Source organism: Dasypus novemcinctus, chromosome 12 (assembly GCF_030445035.2).
Source record: "Dasypus novemcinctus isolate mDasNov1 chromosome 12, mDasNov1.1.hap2, whole genome shotgun sequence".
NCBI lineage: Eukaryota > Metazoa > Chordata > Mammalia > Cingulata > Dasypodidae > Dasypus > Dasypus novemcinctus.
In genome coordinates this window covers 100,091,907-100,111,870 of record NC_080684.1, presented here as the reverse complement: position 1 = coordinate 100,111,870, position 19,964 = coordinate 100,091,907, and the positions used below count along the sequence as shown (strand labels likewise).

Sequence of the window (19,964 nt, the reverse complement as noted above, 5' to 3'; positions counted from 1 at the left end):
GCTTCATGTTGAATTTTCCATGCTATTTTGATGAGAAAAAGGATTGGGCTTTTTCAATTGCTAACCAGATGCCTGCATGTCCAGACAGGCTAGAAGAAAGGAAGGCTCGTTTTATTTATTTTGTTGTTACTATCTATTAAGTATATGATTTGAATAGAAAGGGGGCAGGTGTAAGCTATCATTAAAAGCTTTTGTACTAGAGAATTCAGTGGGAAAGTAAATGTTCTAAAGCAAGCTTGCCCCAAGAGCAGACTATCAACTTTGACTAAAATAAAAAGGACTCTCTTAGTCAACTACTCACATTTTGAAGTCTTATCAACAGGAGATTAGGGACAGCGAAACTAAATGGTTGATAATGCTAAAAGAGAACCTAATGTGGGAAACATTTTCCATCTGGCTCAATTAGTTAGATGCCAAGAAAAAATAAAATGAACAGGAGATAAGCATATTGTTGCTTCGCTAAAAATGTGAATCTGTTTTCACATTTTGCTAAAACCCCCTTCAGGCAGCTCTTGAGACAAAATGATACATCTGCAGTGGCAAAGCCTTCTCCATGCCAAACTCATGGGACAAGACAAACAAGGATCACTGAGCCTTTCCCTGCTCCCTGTTACAATCAGCTCGCATTTACAAAGAATTCTGAATACATTAAAAAGTAAGTATTCAGTGCTTTAATTCTTTTTTGGATTGAGACTTAACATTTTTGTTTTTCCACTCTTAAAAACAATGTAAGTTCAGGAGTAATATTTTAAAGTTTTATTATTCAATATTTAATATATACAAAAGAGTCATCTTTTACATGAACAATAAAACGAGCACCCATGTACCCAGCACCTAGCTTGGGAATAGGAGGCCTCCAGTACCCAGAAGCCTCTTGTACCCTTCCTACAATCCCAATTTCTTCTTACCGTACAAGAGTTAACCACCATCCTCAACTGAATGCTTATCATCTCCGTGCTTTACTACATAATGCTTTGTAACCTAAACAATGTAATTTTGGTTCTATATATTTCTTAATTTTATAAATGGAAATCATACTATTTCATTTTTCTCTGACTTGTTTATCTTATTCAACATTAAGTTTGTGAAACTAATTCAGATAATGTAATAGCTACAACTCACTCATGTCAATGCTGTAAAGGTGTAATCTCCACACTCCCAACGTAAACTCTGTTAACCACTTTCTACTTGAGGAAACTGAGATTAAAGAGGTAAGGAATCACGGAGAGAGCAGCTCTGAAACAGAGACCAGTGCTTAGCTCCATTGCATAATTCTCTCTCCCTCTCTCTTTTAGGAGATACAGGGGATTGAACCCAGGACCTCATACATATGGGAAGCACATGCTCAACCACTGAGCTACATCTGTTCTCCAGTGACAGTTGGTTTTTTTGTTTGATTTTAGGAGGAACTGGGGATCGAACCTGGGACCTTGTACATGGGAAACAGGCGCTCAACTACTTGAACTACATCTGCTCCCCTGCATAAACTCTTAAATACTATTGTGAACTGTCTGACCCCTGTAGATGAGAAGAATAGAATCCACCTTAACCTCAGAACCCAAGACTTTCCTAATACTCAAAATCCCTTTTGGCTTCCCAAATTCATTTGCTAGAATTTTCAAAAAAAAAAAAAAAAAATCATTGATACTGCCTTTATGGATTCAGAGCTACTTTTCCAACTTGCTAATTAATTTAAATAATAAATTTATTAAATTTAAATAAAATACTCTATGGATGATGAACACCCAACAATTTTAGTAACTTACATTTTAAAAACAGATAATATAATAAGCTGAGAATATCATAAGACTAGTAATTCTATTTGCTTTCAGATAACCATTCAATCACTTTTTAAAAATTCTCCAGGCTCAAATGTCAGTCAATTTTCAAATTAATGACTCAATTTCAAGATTCAGTAATGGATCCCACCCAGATCCTACAAGCTTCTAGGCTGATTATTATTATTACTTCTGTGGGGAATCCAAAATTTGACTCATCTGGTGATTTTCGGCAATTATGTTAATATAGTGTGTCTAAATTCTTTCTTGATTTTCCACAATTATGTTAAAATAATGTGTCTAAATTTTTTCTTAATATATAAGCCACAGAATTAGTATATAAAATATCAGGAATCTCCTGACCTCTAGTGAACACCAAGAAATCCTTTTCAGCCTTGGTACACAAAAACTTAGCCTCACCTTATATTAACAAATAAACTGTGATGGCCATCTATTTATTTAATTGCACCTGTTTGCTTATTATTGAACTTCTAAGTGCCAGCACTATTTTAGGCACTTGGCGTACATCAGTGAGGAAAATACACAAAAGATGCTGACCATCTCCCCTATGCAAACAAAGACAATCAGCTGAAAAAATGGGGGCTCGACATATTCCAGTGTGGTCCACACTGGAGATGTCAGGAACAACTGCTCATTCTAATCAAGAGAATACCTGTGAGACGCCTGAAATTAACATCACTGTCAAAATTAATGTATGCCAGGCAAAGCCCCCTATGCCACATGGTTGTATATTGTTTTCGAAATGTAAAATTGAGCATGCCTTTTAGTAAGATAAAAATTTATCAGTATTTCCAGAGTAATAACTGATGAGAGTCCTTGGTATCAGTAATTTCACTAGAGAAATGGAAATGACTCAAACTACATTTTTCCTCTCCCTATTTTCAATGAACTGTTGGTATCTCTACAAAAGCAAGTAATTGGCAACTTATTAAAAATAGAAAAAGTAGTAGTAGCCCAGAGAGAACAAGAGCAGGTGGTGTAAGAATTGCAGAGCTCCTTGATAGCCTCAGGCAGCTCTGCAGTTATCAGAGTAAATAAATCTCATAGAAGAGCATCAATGAGGCCAGGGAGAGCCCCCCGCCCCCACCATCCCCAGTCATACATGTATCATTCAGCAAAACAGCATGCTTACAAAGAGTAGTGGAAACATTAAAACCCCGGTCACAAACTGCTTTGCAAGGCATAAAATTTACTCTAGCTAGTCACTTGCTAGCATTTTTTGAATACAGTAGAGACCCAGGAAGCAGAAGGGCAGGTTAACAGCCAGGTAAGGGTATGCTGCCTGGGCTTTCCTAGTTCCTGGGAACCAAAATGGCAGCAGGTTAATCTGGAGAAAGACTGGCCCTGGCCACAAACAGCAGTACCCCTCAAGGAGGAAAAGAATCAAACCCACATGGCCCAGTTCGAGTCTTACTTTGTACAGAACTGACCAAAATTCTCAAGCATATAAAACGTTCCTGCCCTTATATCTCTTTCTCTTATAATTAAACAACAAAGAACCCACAGTCTGAATACAGTACAGATGGCTTATGAATTACAAAACAAAATATTCATATCCTCTAAAAATTTAAAGAGATGGCAACATATAAAGATGGTGAGAGCTAAAAACTTCCCATTACAAAATGTTTTTTCTTCCTTAATTCCTTTCATCTATTGAGAGGTGAGAAGTGAACAACTGAAGAAGGCAATACTATTTGGGCAGGAAGAGGGGAAGGAAAGAAAAAGTGAAGTAGACATTATAAAAGGCAAGAAAAGACAAGCTGGAGGCCCAAGTTGAGACTAGCCACTTTCCTCCCACCTCTCATCTAACTGCCTACTGGCTTCTAGAGCACTGCACCCTTAGGAGAGCTGGGGCTACAATTTTCAGCAGTTTCTGAAGGTACTTCTCAGCTGCACCTGCCATGTGGCAGGAAATGAAAACAAAACAAAACAAAACCAGCAGAAGCAGAAGGCCTCACCACATGAGACTTGTCGTGATCATTGAACCTAAGAGTACATAAAGAAAGAAAGAAAGATACCAGGTCTCAAAATCTCATCTTAAATATGGAACTTATTCAAACTAAAGATTTTCCATAGGTGGCAGAACTTATCAAAGTAATCATTAAAAAACTGGGGAGCCATCTTCCCAACTGTGTCTATATCACTGCACACTTGCACACTTTCAGCATTTTTATTACATACCTGGAAGAGATTAAAGCAGAAGCAAAGAGTATGCTCATGAAGCTGACTTCTGTTATGGAAGGGCAAGTAGTGGGATATGGATTGATGGAAAGAAGAAAGCGGGTCATACAGCCAGAAGCAACCCTGATGGGAATCCATTAAGGGGGAGAGCCAGACCCCAGGCAGTGGGCATGCTGTGACATGTTAGGTCTTTATGATGCACTAGGGTGTCCTAACACCTGGCTGGGAAGCATTAATAACTTAGGACCAAAAATGTGTTTTGTTTTGAGCTATCAGTTAAGTTTGTTAAACAAAAATGTGGACAGCCTAATTAATTTCTACTACACTCACCCAGACAGACTGATACTCAACTTACCAGCACTTTTCAAAATCTGCTAGTAGGCTACTGCCAACCTGCAATGCCGAAACCCATTCAAGACAGTACTTGGCCTCATCATGAAGCCTAACACAATAATCGTAGACATAGTCTAAGCCTGACTCCCTCCCTCACTAAATTAAAAAGTGAGTTAGATAAAAATGTTACTGAAAATATGGGAAAGAAGAAAAGTCAAAGAGAGTATGGAGGAAAGCTAGATGAACATGATGTTGATGTGGATGGGCTATAACTTTTGAGATATCCGTGGATAGACGCTCACATGGATCTGAAGCATTCCCTTCCACCTCCACTCATCCCTCTACTCAGTCCATTGCTGTTGCTACTGCAGCAAATATTCTATGGATGGGACCCGTCAACACATCTTCAAAAACCAGAGCACCAGGGAAGCGGATGTGGCTCAACTGATAAACATGTCCTCCTACCATATAGGAGGTTCGGGGTTCAAACCCAGGGCCTCCTGGCCCGTGTGGTGAGCTGCCCCACATGCAACACTGCTGTGCGCAAGAAGTGTCATGCTATGCAGGGGTATCCCCCATGTAGGGGAGCCCCATGCGTGAGGAGTGCGCCCCCCACTGAGCCGCCCCATGCGAAAAAAGTGCAGTCTACCAGGAGTGGCACCACACATACGGAGAGCTGACACAGCAAGATGATGCAACAAAGAGAGAGAGAGAGATTCCGTACCGCCAAAAATGCAAGAAGAAACGGAAGAACACACAGCGAATGGACACAGATGGCAGACAACAGGAGAGCAGGGAAGGAGAGAGAGAGAGAGAAATAAATAAATAAATAATAAAATAAAATAAAATAAATCTTTAAAAAGCTCCCCCCCAAAAAACAAAACAAAACACAGCACCATCTGGGCCAGTGATATGGGCAAAACACTATGCTACCCCCGAAGCTAGAGGGGGTTATAATCTAGCACTGTGAGCTATGTCTCTACAAACTGAGAAATAAGCCATTTGCTATCTCAAGGAAATACATTAATCAGATTAATCCAAGTAATGGATTGAAAAAAGGAAAGACTCCCGTTTGCTTACTAGTTTTTTAGCATATCTCCTGTCCTATATGAATTTCCATCCATCTTTTCTCCACACTTTTTTACTTTTCTTGTTAGTTCCTTTCATCTTACCCAGGTTTTCACCAACATTTTGATTTAACCCACTCCTGGTCATTTAAAAACAGGTCTGCCAGTGGCAAAAAAAGTAGCCATTTTGAGATTTTAAAATCCTATTCAGGTTTGTTTTTTTAAAAGATACTTAGATTACATAAATGTTACATAAAAAATATAGTGGACTCCCATATGCTTCACTCCCTAGCCCTCCCACATTTTCCCACATTATCAACATCCTTCATTAGTGTGGTACATTTGTTACAATTGATGAACACATTTTGGAGCATGCCACTAAGTATGGATTATAGTTTACTTTGTAGTTAACACTCCCTCCCACACATTTTTTTAAGTTATTAAAAGATATATAATGGCCTGTACTAGTCATTGCAATGTCATTCAGGACAATTCCCAAGTTTGAGTAATGCCCCCAAATCTATTTTTCCCTCTCCCTCCCTCGGAACCTCCAGTGGTCACTGCCTCCACATCAATGATAAAAGTTCTTCCATTGCTAGAATCACAATAAGCCTATAGTAGAATAACAGTGAGTCTACTCTAGTCCATTGTTCATTCCCCAATCCTGAGGATTCTGTGATGGTGATGCCCACTCTGCCTCTAATTGAGAGGGAGCTTAGATTCCATGGGGCAGATGGTTGGGATTACCTTGCTTTCAGTTGCAGACTCTCTCTGTTTCTTGGGATGGTTGTTATCCTTCCTCATATCCTTGTTAGTTGTTCTAGGTGAGTCCAATGAACTAGAGAGTAGGTGCTGCAAATCTGTTGAAATTCAGGACCCAGCTGGTACATAGACAAGCCAAAGATTTAAGTTTCCTGGACATACACCTATCAATTCTAGTACTAACTATAGGTTCAAATAGAAGGGGCAGAAGAGCCATGTGTAGGGAGGCACAACTGAGTCCAGTCACACTGGAGGGCATAAATTCCAAAGTAGGGCCCGCTGGCAGGGTACCAAACTCCTGAGCTGTCTGCCCTGACTATAGTGTCTGGATGTCTCCAGAGCTTTCAGGAGTCCTACTATTTGAGGCAATATTTACTTTGGCATTCAATAAGATCCTGCTGAGACGAGCATAAGCATAACCTCTGGAATGACCTTCTGACTCCTTTGAAGTCTCTTAGCCATATAAACTCATTTGTCTTTACCCTTTCCCTCTTTGGGTCAAGGTCTTTTTCCAGTTGCATTGCTAATGGGTACTTGATAACAATCCCTTGGTGCCAGGGAGGCTCATCCCTGGGAGTCATTTCCCAAGCTGGGGGGAAGGTAATGCATTTATATACTGAGTTTGGTAAAGCAAGGTACACAGGAATATAAACACAAAATTAAATGCCTTTAGAATAAGTGAATAATATCAACTCCTTTCTCAGACTTACAAAATCTATCAGGGAAAGTTCTAAAAACCTTATGTATAACACTTTCTTGGCTTATGCTATTTAAGAAAAAGTTACTTGACATTTCCTGGTAATTTAGCTATTCTATAATTGCATTATTTGAAGACAGGCAAATTTCCATAGAAAGCAACATTGTTAGTAGACCAACAGTTGAGAAGAGATAAATCTGGAATTAAGCCAGTATCTCATATTCCATATTGTTCAAGTTCCAGTTCTATGTGACACAGAATTTCAGACAAATAAAGCTCCCATTTCTCATTCCCTATTTAGTTTTTCATTTTTTCACATCATTCTAACAAACTAATAAATTCATTAAAAACAAAGAGGCACAACAGAAAAATCACCAAATATTTTGAAAAGCTTCTAAAGCTTTTAAGTATGAAAAAATGTGCACAAAGCAATTTTAAGATTATTTATAAAGGAAAAAATGATAACTGAAATGTTCATCAATAATAGCTAACATTTACTGAGGTCTTATCATGTGCCAGGCACAAGTGTGAGCACTTCACTTGTATTACTCATAAAGTTCTCACAACAGTCCTATTTGATGGAGATTGGTAACACTCCCAATCTACAAATAAGGAAACCAAGGCACAGTGAAGTGAGCACTTCACAGCTGCCAGCAGGGCAGGGACAGGAATTTAGAGCTCAAGCTCCAACCATTGCATTCCACTGTCATTCAGGTGTGACAACTTAGAGGAATGATGGTACCTTCCAGCAACAGCATACCTCAAAGATACTATGGGGGGCAAAGGCTGTGCCTTTTGAATGGTGACCACTGTAATTTCTAGAACTGGCAGTGTGCCTGGCACTTAGTAAGCATTCAATATGATCTACAATATATATACATATACATCCACATACAAATAAAATGCCTAGACAAGGAAACGGACTTGGCCCAATGGATAGGGTGTCTGCCTACCACATGGGAGATCTGTGGTTCAAACCCCGGGCGCCTCCTTGACCCATGTGGAGCTGGCCCATGCGCAATGCTGATGCGCGCAAGGAGTGCCCTTCCACGCAGGGGTGTCCCCTGTGTAGGGGAGCCCCACGCACAAGGAGTGCACCCCGTTAAGGAGAGCCACCCAGCGCGAAAGAAAGTGCAGCCTGCCCAGGAATGGTGTCGCACACACGGAGAGCTGACACAACAAGATGATGTAACAAAAGGAAACAGATTCCCAGTGCCACTGATAAGGATAGAAGAGGTCACAAAAGAATACATAGCGAATGGACAGAGAGTGCAGACAACTGGGCGGGGTGGGGGGGAGAGGGAAGAGAAATCAAAATTTAAAAATATACATATATACTTGTTAAAAAAAAAAAGCCTAGACAAGCAGCCATTAACAATAGTATCTCCAGGGAGTTTAATTGAACTTTTTATTTATTTTTTTATTTCTCTCCCCTTCCCGCCCCCCGCCCCAGTTATCTGCTCTGTGTCCATTCGCACTCCTTGTGCATGGGGCTCCCCATACACGGGGGAAACCCCTGTGTGGCACGGCACTCCTTGTGCGTATCAGCACTGTGCATGGGCCAGCTCCACATGGCGCTGTCAGGGAGTCCAGGAGTCAAGGAGGCCCGGGATTTGAACCGCGGACCTCCCATGTGGTAGGTGGACGCCCTTTCCATTGGGCCAAGTCCGCTTCCTGAATTGCACTTTTCATGGTTTAAATTTTGAGCACTACTTTTTAAATCGTTTTTGGATTTTTGGAAAAAAAAAAAAAACTTCAAACTTATAGAAAAGCTGCAATGCAACAAAGAACTTTTTTCTCTCTGAACCACGGAGGGTAAACTGCCAATTTGAATGTCTTATCACCCCAAATATTTAGTATGTTTTCCCATAAACATATGCCTATATAACTACACTACAACCATCAAAACCAGAAGTCAACACTGACATATTACTCTCCATTTGTCCTCAAGCCCCATTCAAGTTTCACTTCTTCTCCTAGCAATGGTCTTATGGCAAAAGATCAGTTTGTCTCATTACTGGTAATGTTCACTTGGATCAACTGATTAAGATGGCGTCGGCCAGTTTTCTCCACTATCAAGTTACTCTTATTCCCCTTTGTATAAGTAAGTATTTTGTGTAAGGTACTTCGAAATTTAATTAATCCATTCCTCAAACTCTGAATTTATTCATGAATCCATACACGGGTTTTCTTGCAAAGTAAGTCGTTTGTTTTGTTTCCTTAAGATTTATTTTATTTATTTATTCCCTCCCTTGTTGTTTACCCTTGCTGTTTGCTCTCTGTGTCTGCTCATCATTTCTTTAAGAGGCACCGGGAATCGAACCTGGGATCTCCCATGTGGGAGACAGGTGCTCAATCGCTTGAGCCACTTCCACTTCCTGCTTTGTTGTGTCTCTGATTATGCTTCCTCTTTGTGTCTCTTGTTGTATCATCTTGTTGCATCAGCTTGCTGTGCCAGCCTGTCACATCAGCTCGCTGTCTTGCTTGCTTTCTATAGGAGGCACCAGGAACCGAACCTGGCACCTCCCATGTGGTAGGCAGGAGCCCAATCTCTTGAGCAACATCTGCTTCCCATAGGTGAAATTTTAATCATGGCAATCATTTAAAATATTTCAGATTTGGCCAATGGGAAAGTCTTCAAAAACTGGCTTCAGTGTCCTTTTGACATGTCTTCATCATTCTCTGAGGACTTCCCTGTTTCATCTTAAACTTTGCTGACCCAATACTGTAAATCAGCCAGTTCTCCAAGAAGCTGGGGTTCCTTTTAGGAGAAAATAGTATTTAGAAGTTAAGATTTGGGTACCTGATATGCTCACTGCCACTGGGATATTGCTGCTCCCAGGCACATTCATTCTCCCTGTGGACAGATTTATGTATGCACCTACGGATATATATAAATACACACCCATTATAAGCCACGAGTTCATACCAATATTTCTGATTCCAGTCTAAAAGAGTTCATTCTGGTTTCCCCTCTTGATCTGTAACTCCTTTCTCCAACAGTGAGAGCTGGCTGCTGTTATCCTTAACATATATATTTACCTATTTGATCAACCCTTCTATATTTAACCAATCTCCCATTGCTGCTGCCACCCTTTCCCCCACATGGATGTTCTTCTCACCCTTGCTCTGATACCCCATACTGGACTCCCCCTTTATGAGGGACCCTCCTCAGCCTACTCAGGCTCTGACACACTTTGCCAAGCACCTATCTTGCTCTGGCTACTAATAAACTTTAGGGTCGAAATGATCAGGAAGAAGAATTAGAGAAGAATTATTGCTTTTATTTATTTTTTTAAATATTTTTAAAAATTTATTCCTCCCCCCCAGTTGTCTGCTCTCTGTGTCCATTTGCTGTGTGTTCTTCTGTGACCGCTTCTATCCTTATCAGTGGCACCAGGAATCTGTGTTTCTTTTTTTCTTTTTGTTGTGTCATCTTGTTGTGTTAGCTCTCTATGTGTGTGGGGCCATTCCTGGGCAGGCTGCACTTTCTTTCGCGCTGGGTGGCTCTCCTTGCGCGATGCACTCCTTGAGCGTGGGGCTCCCCTACGCGGGGGACACCCCTGCGTGGCACAGAACTCCTTGCGCGCATCAGCACTGTGCATGGGCCAGCTCCACACGGGTCAAGGAGGCCTGGGGTTTGAACCATGGACCTCTCATGTGGTAGGTGGACGTCTTATCCATTGGGCCAAGTCCGCTTCCCAAGAATCATTACTTTTTAAAAGAAGAATAATGCAAAAGTATCTTTTTAAGAAGAGTATCCATTAAATTAGAATTTGTAATAATTCAGATAGACACATTAAAGTTCACCTTTGCATCATCTATGAAGAACTGGTTTGCTAAGTTAAGGAACAGTGTAAACAAGCTTGTAACCCAAATGTTTAACCTACTTAAGAAAACTAATTGTTTTTGAGCACTTTAAAATCACTGGGCATGTACTTGCCTTTAATTATTGTCTAATTACAAATGATTTCTATTTTCTCCATTATAGCTTTGAGAAGCCCTCTATTTGATTACACTTTAAGAGTTACTACTTAAACATGATTCGTTAAGATCCTTTTAAAATGTCTCTTGTTCAATTTGGCCCTTCAATTAATCATCTGAAATAAAGTTTTTTATCGTTTGGTGATTTCCCTTTTTCAAGTCTTGGTTATCTGTCATTCTACTCAAAAGAAAAAATGTCTCAGTGGCCACCCAGGACTTGCCCCCAATGGTCTCTGGCTCTGCAGCCCTGGAGAGCAGGTCACACTGTGCTCTGATATACCTTATGGATGCAGTGCCAAAGAGCCCTATAAAGCCCTCAGTTTCCATCATCCATGTCCATATTTTACTTACAACATTATCAAACAGGGACTCACCCAATCAAACGAGATTCTGCAATGCATATAAGACGGCCTAGAAAGAGAACACATGATGGAGTTTATGTGGCTTCAACCTGATTACCAAGCTTTCTGTTCTCCATTTTTCTTATGAAGAGAACACCATTCTCTCTATCAGGTTTCCATGAGGACTATATGTAAAGTACCTGCTATATATAAAGCACTTAATAAATATTAGTTCATGTCCTTTCCAGCACAGAGCCTCATGGAAAAACAATGATTTCAGAGCAATGTTCTTAAATTTTATCACACAGAGCCTCAAAGAGAACCTATTGAAGAAAGTGCGTCTTAACTACCCACTTAAACCTTGTCTGTCCTATCACTGCCCTGAACCAAAACAAGAGAAAACATAAACACTAGCAAGAGTTTCACGACCTAAAAACAAGCAAACCAACTGATTACTTTCCCAGGAGTGTAGTATCAGTATCAGTATTGGAGGACTGAGGAATAAATAGATATTTTCTACCTTGACTTCCAAAATAAAGCTGCCAACTAGTCTTAGAGACTCAAACGAAGCTTGGTCTGAGGGTGTTGGGACCACTGAATGTACTCAGCTCAGTGGTAGATTCTCTACCTAAGTATTAAATATTTAGACAAATATTAGGATTTTTTAATAGTTTATTTTTTATTTTTTTATTCAAGCAATTTCAAATAAAAAAAAATAAAATACCAGACAAAAGGCAGCTCAACAAGTTATAGAAGCATTATTCCTAAAAAGTTCTGTCCAGGTTACTTTTATCTCATCTAATTCCAACAAGTAACTCAACTCCCACAGCTAACATGTACCCAATGATGAAAGACTAGAAGCTTTCCTGCTGAGACTGGGAACAAGACAAGGATGCCCACTCTTTCCACTGTTATTCAATATTATGTTAGACGTTCTAGCCAGAGCAATTAGGCAAGAAAAATAAATAAAAGGCACCCAAATAGGAAAGGAAGAAATAAAACCTTCACTATTTACTGATGATATGATCCTATACCTAGAAAATCCCAAAAACCCACAACAAAACTATCAGAATGTATAGATGATTTTAGCAAAGTGGCAGGATAGAGATTAATATGCAAAAATCAATTATGTTTGTACACACTACCAATACACAATCTGTGAGGGAAGCGGACTTGGCCGAGTGGATAGGGCATCCTCTACCACAAGGGAGGTCCATGGTTCAAACCCCGGGCCTCCTTGACCTGTGTGGAGCTGGCCCATGCGCAGCGCTGATGCGTGCAAGGAGTGCCCTGTCACATAGGGGTGTCCCCCGCGAAGGGGAGCTCCAGAACCAAGGAGTGCACCCGTAAGGAGAGCCGCCCAGCGCGAAAGAAAGTGCAGCCTGCCCAGGAATGGTGCCACACACACGGAGAGCTGACACAAGATGATGCAACAAAAAAGAAACACAGATTCCTGTGCCACTGACAACAACAGAAGCAGACAAACAGAACACGCAGTAAATGGACACAGAGAACAGACAATTGGGGCGGGGGTGAGAAATAAAAATCTTAAAAAAAAAAAAAATCTGTGAAGGAAGTCAGAAAAAAATTCCATTTATAACAACGACTTAAGGAATCAATATTTAGAAATAAACTTAACCAAGGGCATAAAAGACCTATATTCAGAAAACTATAAAACATTGCTAAAAGATATCAAAGATGATCCAAATAAATGGAGGAATATTCGGTGTTAATGAATGGAAGACAAAATATTAAGATGTTAATTCTACCCAGACTGATCTACAGATGTAACCCTGATAAAAATTCCAATATCCCTCTCTGTAGAATTGGAAAAGTCAATTATCAAATTTATCTGGAAGGGTAAGGATCCCCAAATGGCCAAAAATATCTTAAAAAAGAACAGTTGGAGGACTCTCACTTCCCAACTTCAAAGCATACTATTCAGCCACAGTGGTAAAAACTACATGGTACTGGCACTGACAGATTAATCAAATAAATAAATCAAATAAATTATTTGGAATCAAATAAAGTGTTCTGGAAATAGACCCTCATATGTATGATCAAGTGATTTTTGACAAAGATGTCAAACCTACTCAGCTGGGTCAGAACAGCCTATTCAACAAATGGTGCTAGAAAAACTGGATATCCATAATTCAAAATGGAACAAGGACCCAAACATAAAAACTAGAACCATAAAACTCCTAGAAGAAAATGTAGGGAAACATCTTCAAGATCTTGTGGTTGGTGATAGTTTCTTGGACCTAACACCCACATCATGAGCAACGAAAGAAAAAATAGATAAATGAGACTGCCTTGAAATTAAACTTTTATATTTCACACAATTTTGTTAAAAAGGTGAAAAGGCAGACAAACTCAACAGGGAATAAAATCTTTGGAAACCAGATATCTAACAAGTAATTGTTTCCATGTTAATATAAAGAAATCACAAACTTATCAACAACCCAATTAAAAAATGGACAAAAGATTAAACAGACATTTTTCCAAAGTGGAAATACAAATGGCCAAAAGACACATGAAAAGATGCTCAACATCTGTAAATTCAGATCAAAACTACAATGAAAAAAAAAAAAGAACTACAATGAGATAACATTTCACACCATAAAGAATGGCCATTATAAAAAACAACAACAATAACAGAAAACCGCAAGTGCTAGAGAGGATGTGGAGAAACAGGAACACTCCTTTACTGTTGGTGGGAGTATAAAATGGTCAGCCTCTGTGGAGGACAGTTTGGCAGTTCCTCAGGAAACTAAATATATAACTGCCATATGAGCCAGCAATCCCAGTACTAGGAATATATTCAGAAGAACTGAAAGTAAGGATATGAACAGATATTTGTATACCAATAATCATAGCAGCATTAGTCACAATTGCTAAAAGATGGAAACAACCGAAGTGTCTGTCAACAGATGGATAAACAAGATGTGGTATATACATACAATGGAATACTATTAAGCTGTAAAAATAAATTGTTTGGAGAAGCATATGGTAACATGGAGGAACCCTGAGGATATTATGTGAAAGAAGTCAGGCACAAAAGGATGAATATTGTATAGTCTCACTGATATGAACTAAATATAATAAGTAGATTTACGGAGTTGGACTAGGAAGTGTAGGTTGGTGAGAGATGGAATGTGGATTGAGAAGGGGGAAATGATGCTGGATGTATCTGGAATGTTTAATAAGGTCAACTGTAAATATGTGGTAACGGATGGACTTGATGGAAACACATTATAATGAGTAACAAAACTGTTGATTTATGGATGTGATTATGGCTGAAAGGAGTAGTCTAGGAAGATTAATGTTAGTTGGAGGACAGATGAAGGACAGTATAGGGAATGTATAACAATGATTTTGGCAGTAGATGAGGATTGTGGTTAATAATATAAATGTAGAATATTCTTTCTTTTTTTCCTTAAAGATTTATTTATGTATCTCCCCTTCCCCACCCACCCCGGTTGTCTGTTTTCTGTGTCCATTTGTTGCGTGTTCTTTGTCCACTTCTGTTGTTGTCAGCGGAACGGGAATCTGTGTTTTCCTTTTTCCTTTTGTTGCGTCATCTTGTTGTGTCGGCTCTCTGTGTGTGTGGTGCCATTCTTGGGCAGGCTGCACTTTCTTTTGTGCTGGGCAGCTCTCCTTACGAGGCGCACTCCTTGTGCGTGGGGCTCCCCTACGAGGGGGACACCCCTGCGTGGCAGGGCACTCTTTGCACTGTGTGTGGGCCAGCTCCACACGGGTCAAGGAGGCCTGGGGTTTGAAACGCGGACCTCCCATGTGGTAAACGGACGTCCTAACCACTGGGCCAAGTCCGCCACCAGAATATTCTTCTACCACAAGGTGCTAAGAAGGCAGTGACACATGGAAAAACGTAACTCATGTAATTTACAGACTCTGTAGTTACATACAGAGTAGTTAAGTCTGTAAATTACATGAGTTACGTTTTTCCATGTATGACTGCAAATGTAGTACCTTTGTAGCAAAAACAAAGAAGATACTATATTAATCCTAAAGATTAAAAAAAAAGAGAAAAGAACATAGGTTTTGGTTTTGTGAGATATGATTAAGTATTTTTTTCACATCTTTTTTTTTTTCATTAATAAAAAGACTGTAACTATGTCATTTAACTAATCTGGGTTAATCTGTATATCTTTCTGAACACTGGAGGAACATGATTGAATTAACTATTAGGGTTTGACACCTGACAGAAGATGATCAAGTTATTAAAAGCCCATTTAGGGGGAAGTGGACTTGGCCCAGCGGTTAGGGCATCCGCCTACCACATGGGAGGTCTGCAGTTCAAACCCCGGGCCTCCTTGACCCGTGTGCAGCTGGCCCACGTGCAGTGCTGATGCACGCAGGGAGTGCCGTGCCATGCAGGGGTGTCCCCCGCATAGGGAAGCCCCATGAGCAAGAAGTGCACCCCATAGGGAAAGCCGCCCAGCGCGAAAGAATGTCTAGCTTGCCCAGGAATGGCGTTGCACACACGGAGAGCTGACACAACAAGATGACACAACAAAGGGAAGCACAGATTCCTGGTGCCACTGACAAGGAGAGAAGTGGTCAGGGAGGAGTGTACAGTGGATGGACACAGAGAGCAGGCAATGGAGGGGGGAGGGGAGAGAAATAAATAAAAATAAATAAATCTTAAAAAAAAAAAGAGAAAAAATAAAAAATAAAAACCCATTTAGGGAAGCAAATGTAGCTCAACCAGTTGGGCGCCTGCCTACCACACAAGAGGTCCTGGTTCAGGTTCCGGTGCTTCCTAAAGAAGACAAGCAGACACCCACACCCACAGCAACATGCCAGATACCAGCACCTGCTACCATGAGCAGACACCTAAATGAGCAGACGCCAAAATGAGCAGACGCCACAGGCCAGCAGAGGCTGTGGCTCATGGGAGCAGATGTGGCTCAGGCTGTTGGAGCACTTGCCTGCCATGTGGGAGGTCCCAGGTTTGGTTCCTGATGCCTCCTGGAGAAGGTGGGTAAACTGAGCAGATAAACAAGAGAACCATTAGGGGTGGGGGGGATAAAATAAATAAAGTAAATAAATTAATTAAAAAAAAAACATTTAGAGGGAAGCAATTTTTACAACAAAAGTGTTGGGAAGTAGATGTGGCTCAATTGGGTTCGCGTCCCAGGGCCTCCTTGTGAAGGAAAGCTGGCCCGTGCCTGCGGAGAGCTGACGGCCACGCCCATGGAGAGCTTGATGGCCAGCGCCTGCAGAGAGCTGACAGCCTGTGCCCAGCAGAGCTGACAGCCTGTGCCCAGGAGCACGGAGAGCTGGCACAGCAAGATGACGCAGTAAAGGGACACAAGCAGACAGAAGAAAGCACAGCGAATGGACACAGAGAGCAGACAGTGAGCATGAGGTGAGGAGAGGCAATAAATAAAAAACTAAAAAATCTTTTAAAAAACCACACACACACAAAACAAACAAAGGTGTTAATAATATGATGGACAGTGGGCCATCCTAGCAAAGTTTAAAAAAATAAATAAATAAAGACCAAAAGCCAGTCCCTAATAGTGAACCAAGCAGAACTGGAAAGGTCCCGCAGGTAAGTCATTTCAAACACATGGCCTCAAGGGAAAACATTAGGATAAATGAGTAAATCTAAAAATTGCCAGTAAAATAATGCCACATGATCTAATTGCTCTGTATTTTAAATATGTGAACTATCTACACTTGCCTGGCAGGTAAGATTATGTGGTTCTGGGATGCTGTTTCTTCTAAAACCATTAAAATCTGTTTACATTGAAGAAATGGAGGATAAAAGCAGTCTTCATTTCAAACTTCCTCAACAAAGAAGCCAGGTATTAAAAGAATGCAAACAAAATGCTGACGTACCATGAATATATATTGTTATCTCTACAATAATTCTTTCTCCATGCACAAGGATAAAACCGTCCACTAGTTTCATCTGCAAGGGCTTTGTGCTTCCAAACGGCCTCCAGACAGTGGTTAAAGGGTGTCTCCCTTGGGTTTAAGGGGCCTAAGGCCCTGAGTGATCCATCACAGGTCTCACATGCAAGTGGAGGACACAGGGATGGGGACTAACTTCTTCGCCCAACAGAAGTCCAACTAGTTATCTAGAAGAGTCTATGCAACTCTCCCAAGGAAGAGTACGCATGCCTATGCTTGTCAAACCAGGAACTGTATCCTTCGAAATCCAGCAGACACTATTAGTATTTCTAAAACAGGCAAGGCAGACAGACAAGGTGCTGCACCTCAAAGAATCCACAGATTCATTTGCATTCAAAGTTTTCCCTAATTGTGAAATGTTAGCCTTTCTTTGTTTCCTACTGAAGAACTTTCAGGCATGAACAAAGCAGGTGGGAAAAAGATTTCTATCCTAGAAGGAAAGCTGGCCCAGCAACTTCAGAAGCTATTGCTAAACTACTTAGCTTGGGAGAAGCTTTGTGCTTATTCAGTTTCTACTTTTTTTTTCTCTCAGTTCAGGTCACTTTTATTTTATGTTTTTACACTTTTTAAAATTAAAGTTAATAGATCACAAAGAACGTTACATTAAAAAACATGAAATAAAAAACATAAAAAACATGAGGTTCCCATATATCCCACTCCCCACACCCCCACCGCATCATTTTTGTAAATTGTATTTTGTTTTGAAGATACATACATCACACACAAAAAGTTACACTAAAAAATATAAGAAGGAAGCGGATTTGGCCCAACGGATAGGGTGTCCACCTACCACATGGGAGGTCTGCGGTTCAAACCCTGGGCCTCCTTGACCCATGTGGAGCTGGCCCATGCGCAGTGCTGATGCGCGCAAGGAGTGCCCTGCCACGCAGGGGTGTCCCCTACGTAGGGGAGCCCCACACGCAAGGAGTGCACTCCGTAAGGAGAGCCGCCCAGCGCGAAAGTGCAGCCTGCTCAGGAATGGCGCTGCACATATGGAGAACTGAAGCAGCAAAAAAAGACACAGATTCCCTACGCTGCTGACAAGAATTCAAGCGGACACAGAAGAACACACAGTGAATGGTCAGAGAGAGCAGACAACTGGGGGAGGGGGAGAGAAAAAATAATATATAAGAGGTTCCCGTATACCCCCCCTCCCACTCCTCCGACACCAGCAACCTCCTCCATCATTGTGGCACACTCATCGCATCGCATTTGGTGAACACATTTTGGAGCACTGCTGCACCACATAGATAATAGTTTACCCTGTAGTTCACACCCTTCCCCAGCACATTCAGTGGGTTATGGCAGGATATATAAAGTTCAGCATCTGACCCTGCAATATCATTTAGGACAACTCAAAGTTCCAAAAATGCCCCTACATCATATCTCTTCTTCCTTCTCCCTGCCCTCAGCAACTACTGTGGCCACTTTCTCCACCTCAATGCTACAATTTCTTCTTTCACTAGTCACAATAGTTTTATAGTAGAATATCAGTAAGTCCACTCTAATCCATATTTTATTCCTCCATCCTGTGGGCCCTGGGATGGTGATGTCCACTCCACCTCTAGATCAAGAGGGGGCTTAGATTCCACATGGATGATAGATTCAATTCCTCTGCTTGCAGTTGCTGGCACTCTCTTTTTTTAAAGATTTATTTTATTTCTTTCTCTCCCCTTCTCCCCCCTCCAGTTGTCTGTTCTTTGTGTCAATTTGCTGTGTGTTCTTCTCTTTGTCCGCTGCTGTTGTCAGCGGCATGGGAATCTACGTCTCTTTTTGCTACGTCATCTTGCTGCGTCAGCTCTCCATGTGTGCAGCGCCATTCCTGGGCAGGCTGCACTTTTTTCGTGCTGGGCGGTTCTCCTTACCGGGTGCGCTCCTTGCGCGTGAGGCTCCCCTACGCGGGGGGCACCCTTGTGTGGCAGGGCACTCCTTGCGTGCTGAATCAGCACAGCGCATGGGCCAGCTCCACACAGGTCAAGGACGCCCGGGGTCTGAACCGCGGACCTACCATGTGGTAGACGTACCGGACCTCCCATGTGGTAGACGTACACCCTATCCACTGAGCCAAGCCCACTTCTCTGTTGGCACTCTTGATTCCCTGGTGTGGTGTTTGACCATCTTCGCCTCCCTGTTAGCTAATTTGGGTAAATCCAATGAACCAGAGTAGGAGTTGCAACTCTGCTGAGGCTCAGGGTCCAGCTGGCACATGGGCAGTCCAGAGATTCAAGTCCCCTGAGTATGCACCAACCCTAGCACCAACCACAGGTTCAGCAAGTACAGTGAATTGCTCAGGCATACGAACTCAGCAGCCAAGGCTGCCTCTATCACTTTCTACCTATAGGCAAGATACTGAATCTCTATGCTTCACCTTCCTCATCTGTAAAATAGGGGTAATAATGGCAGCTCATATCATCTTTGTGAAGATTAAATACTTAGCACTTAGAACAGAGTACCTCATTATAGGAAGCAGACAGGAAGTAGTATCTTGCCCTTCCACTAAAACTCCTCCAACCCAGATTCTTTACATTCCTATTTCTCCAGGCTTTTGTCAAGCCTGATTCTTCCCAACACTTATCAGCACCCCCTGAAAGACTTTACTCCCTGGTTACCCCCCAACCTAAACATACACCAATCCTTTTCTGCTTTAGAGGAATCTTAACACCTTGTTCTTCACCATCACTTGCTGAAGAAAAATCTGTACAGCCACAGATCACTGCAGTTACAAATAAAGACTTTCCTCTCTCTACTAGATGGTCCTCTTTTTCATACCTCCCTCAGTTCTTTCTTGGAGGGAGAGGGGTGCGCTGTTGCAAATATTTTCATCTTTCTTCGGGCTTATTTTACAGAGATGGTAAAT

At 41.3% G+C, this 19,964-nt stretch overlaps 1 protein-coding gene across 18 annotated transcripts in view; it reads right to left on the bottom strand.

The window, feature by feature from the left end:
* Positions 1 to 19,964, bottom strand: part of TNRC6B (trinucleotide repeat containing adaptor 6B) — a 283,298-nt gene that overhangs the window by 99,485 nt on the left and 163,849 nt on the right. For 2 of the 18 annotated variants that reach the window (XM_058309153.2, XM_058309160.2), the window contains exon 1: positions 11,198 to 11,230. The exons of the other annotated variants lie outside the window; for them this stretch is intronic. The gene's annotated coding sequence lies outside the window, so the exon portion shown is untranslated. Of the gene's footprint in view, positions 1 to 11,197; positions 11,231 to 19,964 lie in introns of those variants that run through there. 18 annotated transcript variants of the gene reach the window in all.